The sequence below is a fragment of the Lissotriton vulgaris genome, chromosome 1_1, assembly GCF_964263255.1.
Source record: "Lissotriton vulgaris chromosome 1_1, aLisVul1.2, whole genome shotgun sequence".
Lineage (NCBI taxonomy): Eukaryota > Metazoa > Chordata > Amphibia > Caudata > Salamandridae > Lissotriton > Lissotriton vulgaris.
In genome coordinates, this window is record NC_141685.1 from 1,020,310,995 (window position 1) to 1,020,324,234 (window position 13,240).

Genomic DNA, 13,240 nt, shown 5'->3' on the forward strand with positions numbered 1-13,240 from the left:
GTACAATGATGTCAAGGCTTTCGTGTGATAATAAGGACTTCCTTAATCTTGAACTATTAAAATATACTTGGCATTCAAGTACTTGTGTTGAAACCTAGACTGCTGGAATTTGAGGGTTTGCAGTTAAGTCCAGAGATTGCTCTTACTTTCAAATAACTCTCAACATGCTCTGAATACACGCAGAAGCAATCTGTTGTATCATGGTGTCGGTGACTATTTGCAAGCAGATATGATGTAATCTAGGGCTTATAGGCTAACTCCAGAAGCGACAAATTAGGCCCGCAGTGGCCCACCCTAATGCACTATTGGCCCACCCAAATAAAAATTCCTGGAGTGTTGCATCACAACAGTGCGTCTATCGAAGGAGACGGCATATGAATATACCACCACTTTACGGGGATTCAGCCAGCACTGTTGAGTTGTGGGGCCCTAGGCCCACATGCTCGTAATAAGTGTGACACGGACACCAGTTAGGTAGATGGTTAGTGAGTCACGAGCACGTGCGCTCGGCTCCTTTTATTGACTGATGTCACGTGCCTCGTGACATCAGTGGTGGGTGGGTGTTTAGTGTAGGCTTTACAATTTAACCCTTAGACTGTGTCTGCTAGGACACAACAAGCACCACCCTGCTTCGATTCGCACTCCGAGGCCATGAGAACACTAGAACACAAGCTCAAAAAGCATTTGTTCTTTTCTTTAGAAGGGTGCGCCACAGAATCTGCCTCCCCAAAAAACAATGAGCTTTTCTTCGGAGGGGTGCTGCACAGGATGTACCCACCCAAAACAGAAACATTTAACTTATCATTAAAAGGGTGCGCCAGTCTATAAACATGTATCTTTCCTTTGGGAGGATGAGGCACAGGACGTGCCCAGGTGTGTGGGGGAGGGCGGGGCGGCACACGTCACACTGCCCCTAGCAGGAAGTGCTTAATGTTAAGTGAAGGCCCTGTTCAGAAGCCCGCGGCTGGTGCAATGAAATGGCGGCACGCCAACAGCAAGGCTACCCAGTCCTGAATCCGCCTCACGCCTCTTTAATCTATGTATTGCCAGACATCCCCTGTCCCTCTGTCTCACTTCTGCTTTCACCCTTTGTAACGGTTTTCTACCTTTCTCTTCCTCAGAGGAAAAGGCGCGGAGAAGTGAAGGCTAGAGAGGAGTCACAGAAAGCATGGGATGGGCAGTCGTACATAGCGCGAACTCGACCCGAAGAGGCGCTTTATTATACGAGTACCAGTCACATGATGATGTGAGTGTCTACAGGGGAGTGTAACCCTCTGACCAGAACTGGCGCCTCCTTCACTCATCATCTCAGGAGAGGCCCCAGGTCACTCACCTCCCGCACTCCGTTCCTCTCACCCCTCCGCGGGGGGCCAGGCTCCACCTCGCCGGTTCAATGGAGAATCCTTGAATACCCTGAATAAAAGAAGCATCGTTTTGTGGTTTTAAAAAAAACTGCCAGGATGCTGATGTAGGAAGGACACGTGGGTACGCGTTCCTCTTTTGCAACGGCTTATCAGTCACTCGAAAAATGCAATTGTTCGAAATTTTATGGAGCACGTTTTTGGAGCGCTTTTCATAAGCACCAGTTACATTCATTTTAGGCACTGGGGAAATTAAGCGATGTGCCCAGAACCACAGGATGTTGAACCGAAGCCGGGAATAGGCAGTTCGCTGGCTGTATGGCCACATCCTCTCCCCACCCTACACAACAGACCAAAAGAGACGTGTGCGGTACGACGATAAAAATACAAACGAAAAGATCAAATGAACAAATATGGTGATTTTCTTTGTGCGCCACATTTGACTGGTAGGATAGGCTATTGCCAGACTGCGAAAATTCAATGCCCATGCCACATGCTGCTAGCAAACCGGTCACTGTCTGACTTCACTGTGGCGACCAAATTATTTGAACTGGCAACAATTATGCGGAGACGGGGGAAGTACTCGCTTGCTGGTGGGGCAGAGTAAACTCCAGAAGCAAATATTTCAACGTTCAAATCACCACAAAACTTGTATGCTCTGACGTTAAGGTAGATAACGGATGACGTTCTTACTGGCCTACCTTCAAGGAAACAATTGAAACAAGCATTGGCAACGCCCATCAGTCTCGCGCTCCGATCAATTTGTGTTGTCAATGGTCTTTTAGCCACATTTAGTCCATTAATTGATGTTACTGTGACAGTGTTATTTCTTAAATTAAAATAAAATGTTAAAAAGGAACATGCGTGGGGTAAAACATCAAACATTGAGCTGCAAAAAGAAAGTAATAGGGAGACATAAATCTTAGGAATAAGGAAGGGATGGGCAGGTGAAACTATTTGGTTGAATTACACTAAAAAATACAGATATGTCTTTTTTAAGGTGCGAAATGACAACTAAGGTCATGAAATAAAAATAGAAATATGAGAATCACAAAAGTGAACAGTACATGACTCAGTGTGACTTAAATGAACGTTGTACAAAAATACAATAGGTATCGCCTTACGGGAGGTATTGGCTTTTCCAATGGTTGAGCCATGTCGTATAGCAGCCGTGCAGCTGTAGAACATGGCAAAAAACATTCACAAATTCGATACCTCACGTAAGGGAGACCAGCCGTGGGCCATGCAGGTAACAGCGGTGGGGTGGTAGGGCCGTGTAAGGCGCGATTTCGAGGGACGAGGCCGAGGGGAAATTAATTATTAATTTAATTTTCCCTCTGCTGACATTGTCCCTTGAAACCCCCCCCCTTACCCGGCCAGACCAACGGGCTTTGCCAACGTTTCTTTTTTTTATGCTTACTTGCAGCCTGTCTCTGATCTGTGAGCTGTTCGTTGTCTGGCAGCAGGAGGCCGAGCATTGAATGTTATATAATAAGCTTAATACAATAGTTTGTGCAACAGCATCACATCATACTTCGAGCATGACAATTCTCTTCTCTGCCAAATAGAAGTCAGTCTTCAAAACAAGAGTGCACACCCAAGTCTTACAGCGTCAAACCCTTGAAGACAAGAAGAAAAGGCTGAAGCAATCATTGGTTTGCACCCAGTTTTAGACTTGTCTGTCTGTGCAGGGGGATTTTGTTTTTCATTTGACTGACATGTGCCCCTTTGAGCATCACGTCAATTAACCCAAAAAGTAAAGGTTTGTGACTTTTCATGTTCCTTGCACCTGTTGTCCTTTGGCCATCATTATAGTATTGATCATGGATTTCTAAGTGCACATGTTGTCTCAGATGCCACCTGTCAATCAAGGTAAAGCAATAGCTAGTTGTTGTGTTGCGGCATACAAAGCAGGAAGCTCTGGGCGACATGGCACATATTCACCCACAGGAGAAGCAAGGGCACGATTTCAAGCCAGTAACATACCCCTAACCCCCTCTTCCATTGGCAGGGTAGTAACAGAGGCGTAACTGGGGCGCAGTGGGCCCCTCCTAACATTTGGCCCTGTCGCCACTGCACCATCCGCATTATTGATCGCTGTGCTCCTGGATTCAACACAATGGGTGGCATTTAGCAGCTTTGTGGTACCCTGCAGAACAGAGCATATTAGGGATTGGCCTCAGGATGAGGAAAAAAAGAGCCTGAGAGTAATGAGTTGGGAAAGCGTTCGCCCCCCTGGGCACAGTGTTCTCCCCGTTTTACCTCACATAAGACAGCAGGTCTGTATTTACTGCCTTAAGTTGCGTGGAGAACCGAAGGCCTCGCCATAGCCTTACACGATCTACCTCATTTATTTATTTATTTATTTATTTATTGACATTTATAGAGCGCGGCGAATACCCATGGGCGTCTCGGCGCTAATTAAGGGCATAGATCAGCAACTGGGGTAAAGAAGATATACAAGGCTATTGGTCAAATAACCACGCCTTTAGCTGTTTGCGGAATATGAACAGGGAGGGAGCAAGTCTCGGCATCACCCTGGACAAGCAGCGGTGCTCTCGCCTGGGGCCCAACTAGTGGCCCCTGCACCAGCCGCGGTCAGTAGTAGGTGTACCTGCAGGGCGGTGACGTGGGGAGGGGGTGGGGCAGGGTGGGGGTAGTAAACTATGGATTATGGAGCTTTATAGGCAAGTAAACATATAAATAAATAAAACGAATTTCATTGCGTGCACTGAATCCCCAAATGCGATGCAGTGCGCGCAACGAAATTCGTTTTATTTATGTATATGTTTACTTACCTGTAAAGCTCCGTAATACATAGATTACTACCCCCACCCTGCCCCTCCCCTCCCCACGTCACTGCCCTGCAGGTACACCTACTACCGACCGCGGCTGCCCTGCACTAGTGCTACTGATCGGGCTGTCATTTATTCTGTGACACCACATCTGTGCAGGCATCTCCTGACACACAAATGACACATCTGGGAGAGGTCTGGAGCAGGCACCAAGCACATGTAAATGTAAATGCCAGCATTTGTAAAGCGCACAGCTACCTCCAACGGAGGTGTCCTGGCGATGGGGACCACCAAGAAGTTGGCGCTGGGGGCCCCCTGGAAGTTTAAGCGAGCTATTGCCCACAGTCACATGGTGTGCCAGAGCTGGGGATCGAACCGTGAACCCTGTGGCCCGGAGTCAGGCACTCTGGCCGCTGCGCCACACCTCCTCCACTCCTGGGTGACATCTGTCCTCCTCACTCTACCCTGCTTAGAAGAAGAACTTGTTTGATGTAGCGCTTCACACTGCACGTCTCCTGCCTCTAAGCACTGTAAATAAAAGGTGTTAATTTACTAATGTCAGACTGATGAAAGCCTGAGCAAGCTGGGATTTTATTTCATGAACTGCAGGCTCACTGCAGAGCACACTTACAGTTACACTTTTAAGCACACTGCAGGCTCACTGCAGAGCACACTTACAGTCACACTTTTAAGCACACTGCAGGCTCACTGCAGAGCACAATGCAGAGCACACTTACAGTCACACTTTTAAGCACACTGCAGGCTCACTGCAGAGCACAATGCAGAGCACACTTACAGTCACACTTTTAAGCACACTGCAGGCTCACTGCAGAGCACACTTACAGTCACACTTTTAAGCACACTGCAGGCTCCCTGCAGAGCGCAATGCAGATCACACTTACAGTCACACTTTTAAGCACACTGCAGGCTCACTGCAGAGCACAATGCAGAGCACACTTACAGTCACACTTTTAAGCACACTGCAGGCTCACTGCAGAGCACAATGCAGAGCACACTTACAGTCACACTTTTAAGCACACTGCAGGCTCACTGCAGAGCACACTTACAGTCACACTTTTAAGCACACTGCAGGCTCCCTGCAGAGCGCAATGCAGATCACACTTACAGTCACACTTCTAAGCACACTGCAGGCTCACTGCAGAGCACAATGCAGAGCACACTTACAGTCACACTTTTAAGCACACTGCAGGCTCACTGCAGAGCACACTTACAGTCACACTTTTAAGCACACTGCAGGCTCACTGCAGAGCACAATGCAGAGCACACTTACAGTTACACTTTTAAGCACACTGCAGGCTCACTGCAGAGAACAATGCAGACCACACTTACAGTTAACTTTTAAGCACACTGCAGGCTCACTGCAGAGCACACTTACAGTCACACTTTTAAGCACACTGCAGGCTCCCTGCAGAGCGCAATGCAGATCACACTTACAGTCACACTTCTAAGCACACTGCAGGCTCACTGCAGAGCACAATGCAGAGCACACTTACAGTCACACTTTTAAGCACACTGCAGGCTCACTGCAGAGCACACTTACAGTCACACTTTTAAGCGCACTGCAGGCTCCCTGCAGAGCGCAATGCAGAGCACACTTGCAGTCACACTTCTAAGCACACTGCAGGCGCACTGCAGAGCACAATGCAGAGCACACTTACAGTCACACTTTTAAGCACACTGCAGGCTCACTGCAGAGCACACTTACAGTCACACTTTTAAGCAAACTGCAGGCTCACTGCAGAGCACACTTACAGTCACACTTTTAAGCACACTGCAGGCTCACTGCAGAGTACAATGCAGAGCACACTTACAGTCACACTTTTAAGCACACTGCAGGCTCACTGCAGAGCACAATGCAGAGCACACTTACAGTTACACTTTTAAGCACACTGCAGGCTCACTGCAGAGCACACTTACAGTCACACTTTTAAGCACACTGCAGGCTCACTGCAGAGCACACTTACAGTCACACTTTTAAGCACACTGCAGGCTCACTGCAGAGCACAATGCAGAGCACACTTACAGTTACACTTTTAAGCACACTGCAGGCTCACTGCAGAGCACACTTACAGTCACACTTTTAAGCACACTGCAGGCTCACTGCAGAGTACAATGCAGAGCACACTTACAGTCACACTTTTAAGCACACTGCAGGCTCACTGCAGAGCACAATGCAGAGCACACTTACAGTTACACTTTTAAGCACACTGCAGGCTCACTGCAGAGCACACTTACAGTCACACTTTTAAGCACACTGCAGGCTCACTGCAGAGCACAATGCAGAGCACACTTACAGTTACACTTTTAAGCACACTGCAGGCTCACTGCAGAGAACAATGCAGACCACACTTACAGTTAACTTTTAAGCACACTGCAGGCTCACTGCAGAGCACACTTACAGTCACACTTTTAAGCACACTGCAGGCTCACTGCAGAGCACAATTCAGAGCACACTTACAGTTACACTTTTAAGCACACTGCAGGCTCACTGCAGAGCACAATGCAGAGCACACTTACAGTTACACTTTTAAGCACACTGCAGGCTCACTGCAGAGAACAATGCAGACCACACTTACAGTTAACTTTTAAGCACACTGCAGGCTCACTGCAGAGCACACTTACAGTCACACTTTTAAGCACACTGCAGGCTCACTGCAGAGCACAATTCAGAGCACACTTACAGTTACACTTTTAGGCACACTGCAGAGCACACTTACAGTCACACTTTTAAGCACACTGCAGGCTCACTGCAGAGCACAATGCAGAGCACATTTACAGCCACACTTTTAAGCACACTGCAGGCTCACTGCAGAGCACAATGCAGAGCACACTTACAGTCACACTTTTAAGCACACTGCAGGCTCACTGCACAGCACAATGCAGAGCACACTTACAGTTACACTTTTAGGCACACTGCAGAGCACAATCCAGAGTACACTTACAAGCCCAGTGCAGGCTCACTACAGAGTACGCTGCAGAGCCCACTTACGAGCACGCTGTAGAACATATTTACCAGTACGCAGCAGGGCATTACATTTACAAATTAATTACGGGACATTCTCAGGAGCTCACTACAGGGCATATAGGGCAGGCTTATGAGCTCAATGCAGAGCATCCTGAAGATCCTGCTGTACGAAGGCAAAGTTTGGGACCCAAAAGTACAAGGGAGTCACATTTACTCTAGTTTCCGTCGTGCTTTAGTGATGGGTACACAGCCTTTACAATAGTAAATAGGCGCTACCTTTTACATTGCGTTGCATTTGAGCGCTCATCAAAGCTTCTGCAAAGGTGGGTGGAGTGTCCCAAATGGGACAGAGTGCCCACAGAAACCCTTCACCTCCTGTCCTGTAAGCAGATACTACCCCTGTAGAGATCCTGCCCTAACCACAGGGTGAAGAGGCGGGACACCCCTGTGGTGTCCTCTAGACCACATTAAAAGCAGGGAACCGAAGGCCTCATCATTGTGTCACAAGGCCCACATCATATCATCGAGGAGCAAATCTCGCCATCACACTGGACTAGCAGCAGTGCTCTCACTAGGGGCGCATGGAGCGGCCCCTGTACGGGGGCATAGTTTATTAAACAGAGCAGGACGTGCTGTCCCTATGTCTGTTTTTTGCTTCTGTACTGATCATTGGCCAACTGCTAGAGAGAGGATATGGCGTAACACCTAGAGCTGCCGACTTTGGAGCTTAGGAACCAGAGGGCATATTATCAAGGGGGTTTATCTCCACTTTTTTGTTTTTAAAAGCCAAGAAAGCGGAGATAAAATTATCTCCCTATTACCTAGCTGTCGCTAACACCAGTTAGCGACAGCTAGTAGGAGATAGCGACCATCTTGGGCCCCACTTTGCATGTCAGTGATATTTATCACTAATGACATGCAAAGTGGGCGTGCCAAGATGTTAGCGACTGGAAACAGTCGCTAACATCGCTATCTCCTATTACCAACTTTTGGAGATATACGCGCTAAGCGCAAATATCTCCAAAAGCTAACACCTGCCCTGAGCAGTTCTTAGCCATGTTATCCAATGGTAGGTGGATAACATGGCTAAGAGCATTAGCTCGGTAATGCATGAATATCGCTGACTTTTCAGCGATATTCATGCATTTTGGCCGATTTTTATCGCTTAGGAGATAAACCTTGATGATAGCAAGGTTCCTAAGCGATCAAAATCTCCGCAGCACGGCAATAAAAATATTGCCGCTAAGCCAACATAGCGATCATTATCGCTAGTTGTTGGTAATATGCCCCCAGGTTCCAATCTTAGCGTCAGCTCAACATCCTGTGATTCTGGGCAAACCACCTAATCTCTCCAGGGCTACCGAGAAATGAATGTATCCTTGTGTAATGTAACTAGTGCTCATGTAAATCGCTCTAATCCCTTTGTGCCATAAGACGTGGAAAAAAAACGAAGCTAGCTGGAGGCAGAGAGAGGATGTAGCAATAGACAGTGAAAGAACAGGGAGTGAGAGAACAACATAGAGGGGTTGCAAGAGGCAAAGAGAAATAAAGAAATACCGAAGTGGCATGAGCAGGAAACAAAGAGCAGTGAGTAAAACAGTAGAAGTGCTCTTAAAGTAATAAAAAAGTCAACCCGAAACAATGCCCTACAATGGCTGCTGCGTATGCCTAAAAGTAGTTGCGCAGTGCTCTCGGGGAGGGCTAAACACTGGAAGAGTCATGACCTATGCATGCCTTGACAAATGGGGAGAACGAAAAATGGAGCGATGATGGTGCCAGTAAATGGGAAGCCTATGGACGGGATGTAAGCCCACAAAGTAGATACAGCATGCCTCTCTTTGAGACAGCGCATGCGCACCACCTAGAGCAGAGACCTAAAAACTCCTACATGTCTGTGAATAAAACTCAAAAAGTTGTGTTTTTTGTTAAAAAATATAAGAAAATGCCAGATTTGATGGGAACTTCAGGCAGTGGGGTTTGACAGATTACTACCCTGAGGCAATGGGGGAGGTTTGATGACACCGAAAACAGTGCTGGGTGCCCCCCGGTTGTGCCAAAGAACGTCAAACAGGTGAGGCTGAATGTTATGTTACGTTTTTGAAACCTAATAAAGCACAGGGAATCACCCCTGTAGAGGTATCTCTGCGCTGAAGTACAGTCCTAGAGGATAAGGAAAAAACGAAAATATGATCAAAAGAGCCAGGTTTTAAGTAGCTGTTTGAAGCAGACAAAATCAGAGCAGACAAGAATGTGAGGCGGAAGCCTGTTCCAATGAAAAGGGCCCAGGTAAGAGAAGGATGAACCGCCCTGTCTGACTGTGTGAATACAGCGTGGGCAGAGCAAGAATGGATCCTTAGATCTCAAATTTCTGGTCGGCCAATAGATTGAGACCTTGTTTTGAAGCTATGTAGGCCCTTTACCTGAAAGAGATCAATGTACTAGATACAGAAGCTTGAAAATCACTTGCTTCCTATTAGAAAGCTAGTGCAGTGATCTAAGCGTAGGTTCAGGTTCTTGAAGGGAGAGGCAGCCATTGAAATACTCTTCTCAACATGTGCATTATCCCAAAATAGGTGCCGCATGTTGATTTCACCTCCATTGAGAGGCTGTCGTCAATTAAAACGCCTAGGTTTTTTATCACCTTTTCGGGTTGAGGGGGAATGCCTAATTCAAGTGGCTAGCAATTATTGGTCAGGTGGTCATGGGCCTTGCCAAACAGCACCATTTCTGAATTATCACCATTGAGCTTTAGGCAATTGTGGGACATCCAGGAAGCAATTTCCGCATGCATTCCCTGAGCTTCAGTTAAATAGACTCCATGTTTGGGCCCATGGAGATGATCAATTGTGTGTCATCTGCATAAGAGATGACACTTAAACCACAAGACCTTACTACTTGAGCCAGAGGTGACATATAGATGTTAAAAAGTACAGGGCTTAGTAAGGCGCTCTGAGGGATTCCTCTGCCGAATGACATGACCCAAGAATTAAAGGGACTTAGGGGGATATGTGCAAGGAAGTAGCGGATAGAGGCGTTAGCCTTCCTGGCTTAATGCCTCTCTCCGCCACTTCTGAAATGCAAGGCTGCACCATACTTACAAATATGTGGTGCCGCTTTGCGTTTCCCCCTGTGATGACGCCTAGTTGACCAACTTAGCGCCAACACAGGTACCCTTGCACCATAGTCCAAGGGTGTCTACGAGCAGGGAAGGATTGTTTATGTGTAGGAAGATGTCCCTTTTTGAACATAAGCAATCCTAACATGCCATTTTGTCACTGTCAAGTGTGCAGCTTCGTGCAGCACATATGAAAGTCCTAAAATGGCATTTTTAAAAAGGATTGTTTATGTACAGGAAGGGACACCTTCCGGTACATAAGCATTCCATGGCATTTTGCTTTTTCCATGTTTGCTGCACAAGGCAGCAGAGATTTAAAAGGAAAAAATTAGGCGAAATATTGCATTTCTTCTCATTTCACCAACTTAAGACCAGGTTTTTCTCTAACGTAACTACTCTCCCGTTAATCTGGTCAGGCCATCAAGCCATTCTTTTTAAATATAAGCTCCTACGAACTAATAGCCTAAACAATGCAAATTTAAAGATTATGGGCAGAGCATGGCAAAAAATTGACCACACAACTTTGGTCAAACGAGCTTGCAAAAAGCGAATAGGAGGAAGAGAAGGATGTAGAAATCTCAGCCAAAAAATATACCACCTGGCATGAGACTAATTTCGCAAATCTAGACCCTTGTACGTGGATTATTAAAAATAGGAAATCACCTTCTGCCCCTTGATTTTCTGAAGCCTTGAGAATAGACAAACAGGAGGCAAGAAAGGATTTGGCGTAAAAATTATGAACTTTTAGAACAAAACAGATATAAATACATGCTCTCAGATTTTTACAAAAAAGTTGATTGGAGAGAAAACTCTTTACTACACAGCAAAGATAGAAAATGCTAGTGGTTCCAGTAAATAATAATTTCGTACTGTGAAAAATTTAACCTCAATCAAAAAAGATGATTCTACTAATTTTAATTAAGAATTTTGTGATGCTTTAGCTCTCTCCTTTCGAACAAAGGTAGACCAAATCTATGATCAGTTTACTCACTCTACATCAAATGATAAAACATTTGAACAAGAATTCAGTGAAAATACTTCTTCTTTTAACTTCTCACTGACTTCTCCTATGCAAATCACTAAACTAATCTCCATGGCTAAGCCAGGTTCTCCGGAAGATCCTTGCCCTCCCAAAATTTTACAAAATATTTGCCATCTTATTGGTTTCCATCTATTGAAGATATTTTAGCAGATGATAGAACAAGGATTTTTTCCCACTGTGTGGAAGCAGGCGTGTATCCTGCCTCTTAAAAAAAACAACAATTTGGATGCATCTGATACAGCTAACTACAGGCCTATCTTGAGAATCCCACTTCTGGCCAAGATAATCGTGAAGACCATGATGTGGAACTCTCCACTTTTATTGCAACCAATCAGATTTTAGATCACAGCCAGTTTGGCTTTAGAGCTAATCACAGTACAGAGTCAGCTCTGATTAAGACCACAGAAGAAATCCGCTCCTCGCTAGACAGCGGTGGGTCAGCAGCCTTAGTGCTGGTTGACCTATCCGCTGCATTTGATACAGTAGATCACACTCTTCTGGTTCATCGTCTACAAGAAACTGGGATAGGCGGTAAAGCCCTTTCCCTGTTGACATTGTTCTTATCAGAGAGGACCCAATAAGTTCATTTGGGCAGGTTTAAGTTAGCACCTTTTCTCTCCCATGTGGTGTTCTGCAGGGCTCATCTTCGAGCCCTACACTTTTTAATATCTATGTAGCCGAATTAGCACCACTGATAAGAAGTTTTAACTTGATCCCTACATCCTATGCCGACGACACCCAGCTGGTGATCTCGACAGTGGATAAGGACATTAATCACTTGTTAAAACTTCATGACTGTATACTCTCCTTAAGTCACTGGATGAGCACTCATTGCTTGAAATTAAACTCAAGCAAAACTGAGGTGATTATGTTCGGAAACCTCTTTTCTCCTTGGTCCCGAGCTTGGTTGCCAGATAATCTTGCCCCCCCCCCCCACACACACACCGGTATTTAAAGCAAACAATCTCGGGGTTATTATAGATGAAAAGCTTAGTTTTAAAGCTCAAGTCTCTATGGTTGTGTCTTCTTCGTTTTTTATGATTAAGACTATTAGGAAAATGTTGCCTTACATTCCCAAACCATGCAGAAAGTAGTAGTAACCTCCTTAGTCTTGTCCAAACTTGACTACTGTATTGGACTGTACATTAAGGGCAATCCACCCTCCGTAAGAAGTTACAGGCAGTGCAAAACGCTTCCGCAAGACTGATTCTGGATATTCCGAAACTTCAGTCTGTCAGATCAGCACTGCGAGAACTCCACTGGCTGCCAGTCTGCCAGCCGATAAAGTTTAAGACTGCATGGCACACAAGGCACCATACAAAGAAGGGCCGAAATTTTTAGAGGACCTGTTCAGATGGTATTCTCCAAACAAAACTCTGTGTTCAGCTACTGCACATTTGATGCAGCCAGTCTGGATCAAAAAGATGAACTGGGGGGGGGGGGAGTTTTACCTTCAACACCATTAAGGAATGGAACTCCCGCCCTTCACATCTTAGAAAAATCCCCCCCCCTTCTGGAATTCAGGAAACAGTTGAAGACCTGGCTCTTTCAGCAGTAGTAGCACATAGCACAGTATGTTGCACCGGAAGCGCCAAGACACCCAAGGGTATTCGTGCGCTGTACAAATTTTATTAACATAACATAACCTTGGACTTACCTGAAGATGGCTGGTAGGAATGGGACCTGAATCAATCTTGAGACTGGTTCCGCTTTATGTTCAGGGATGTTAAGTTTAGCTTCCCGCTCCCTGATGCCTTAGGAAGCATCAGGGAACATTGTCACAGAGCTTGAGTCTTTGGTACTGAGGCCCAGAGGCAGAGTTCTGTAGTGATCGAGTGTCAGTAGGGTAGGCATTGTCATATTTGGCTCTCTACCACCCCCAGATGCCCACTCAAAGGGTTTGTAAGTGTTACCTGGACACAACGGGAGGGAATATTGATG

The 13,240-nt window shown here is 46.0% G+C and overlaps 1 protein-coding gene across 2 annotated transcripts in view; it reads right to left on the reverse strand.

The window, feature by feature from the left end:
• LOC147748438 (beta-1,3-galactosyltransferase 2-like) overlaps positions 1–13,240 on the reverse strand; it is a 290,254-nt gene that overhangs the window by 35,459 nt on the left and 241,555 nt on the right. Inside the window, exon 1 of one of the 2 annotated variants that reach the window (XM_086961621.1) lies at positions 1,334–1,399. The exons of the other annotated variant lie outside the window; for it this stretch is intronic. The gene's annotated coding sequence lies outside the window, so the exon portion shown is untranslated. Of the gene's footprint in view, positions 1–1,333; positions 1,400–13,240 lie in introns of those variants that run through there. 2 annotated transcript variants of the gene reach the window in all.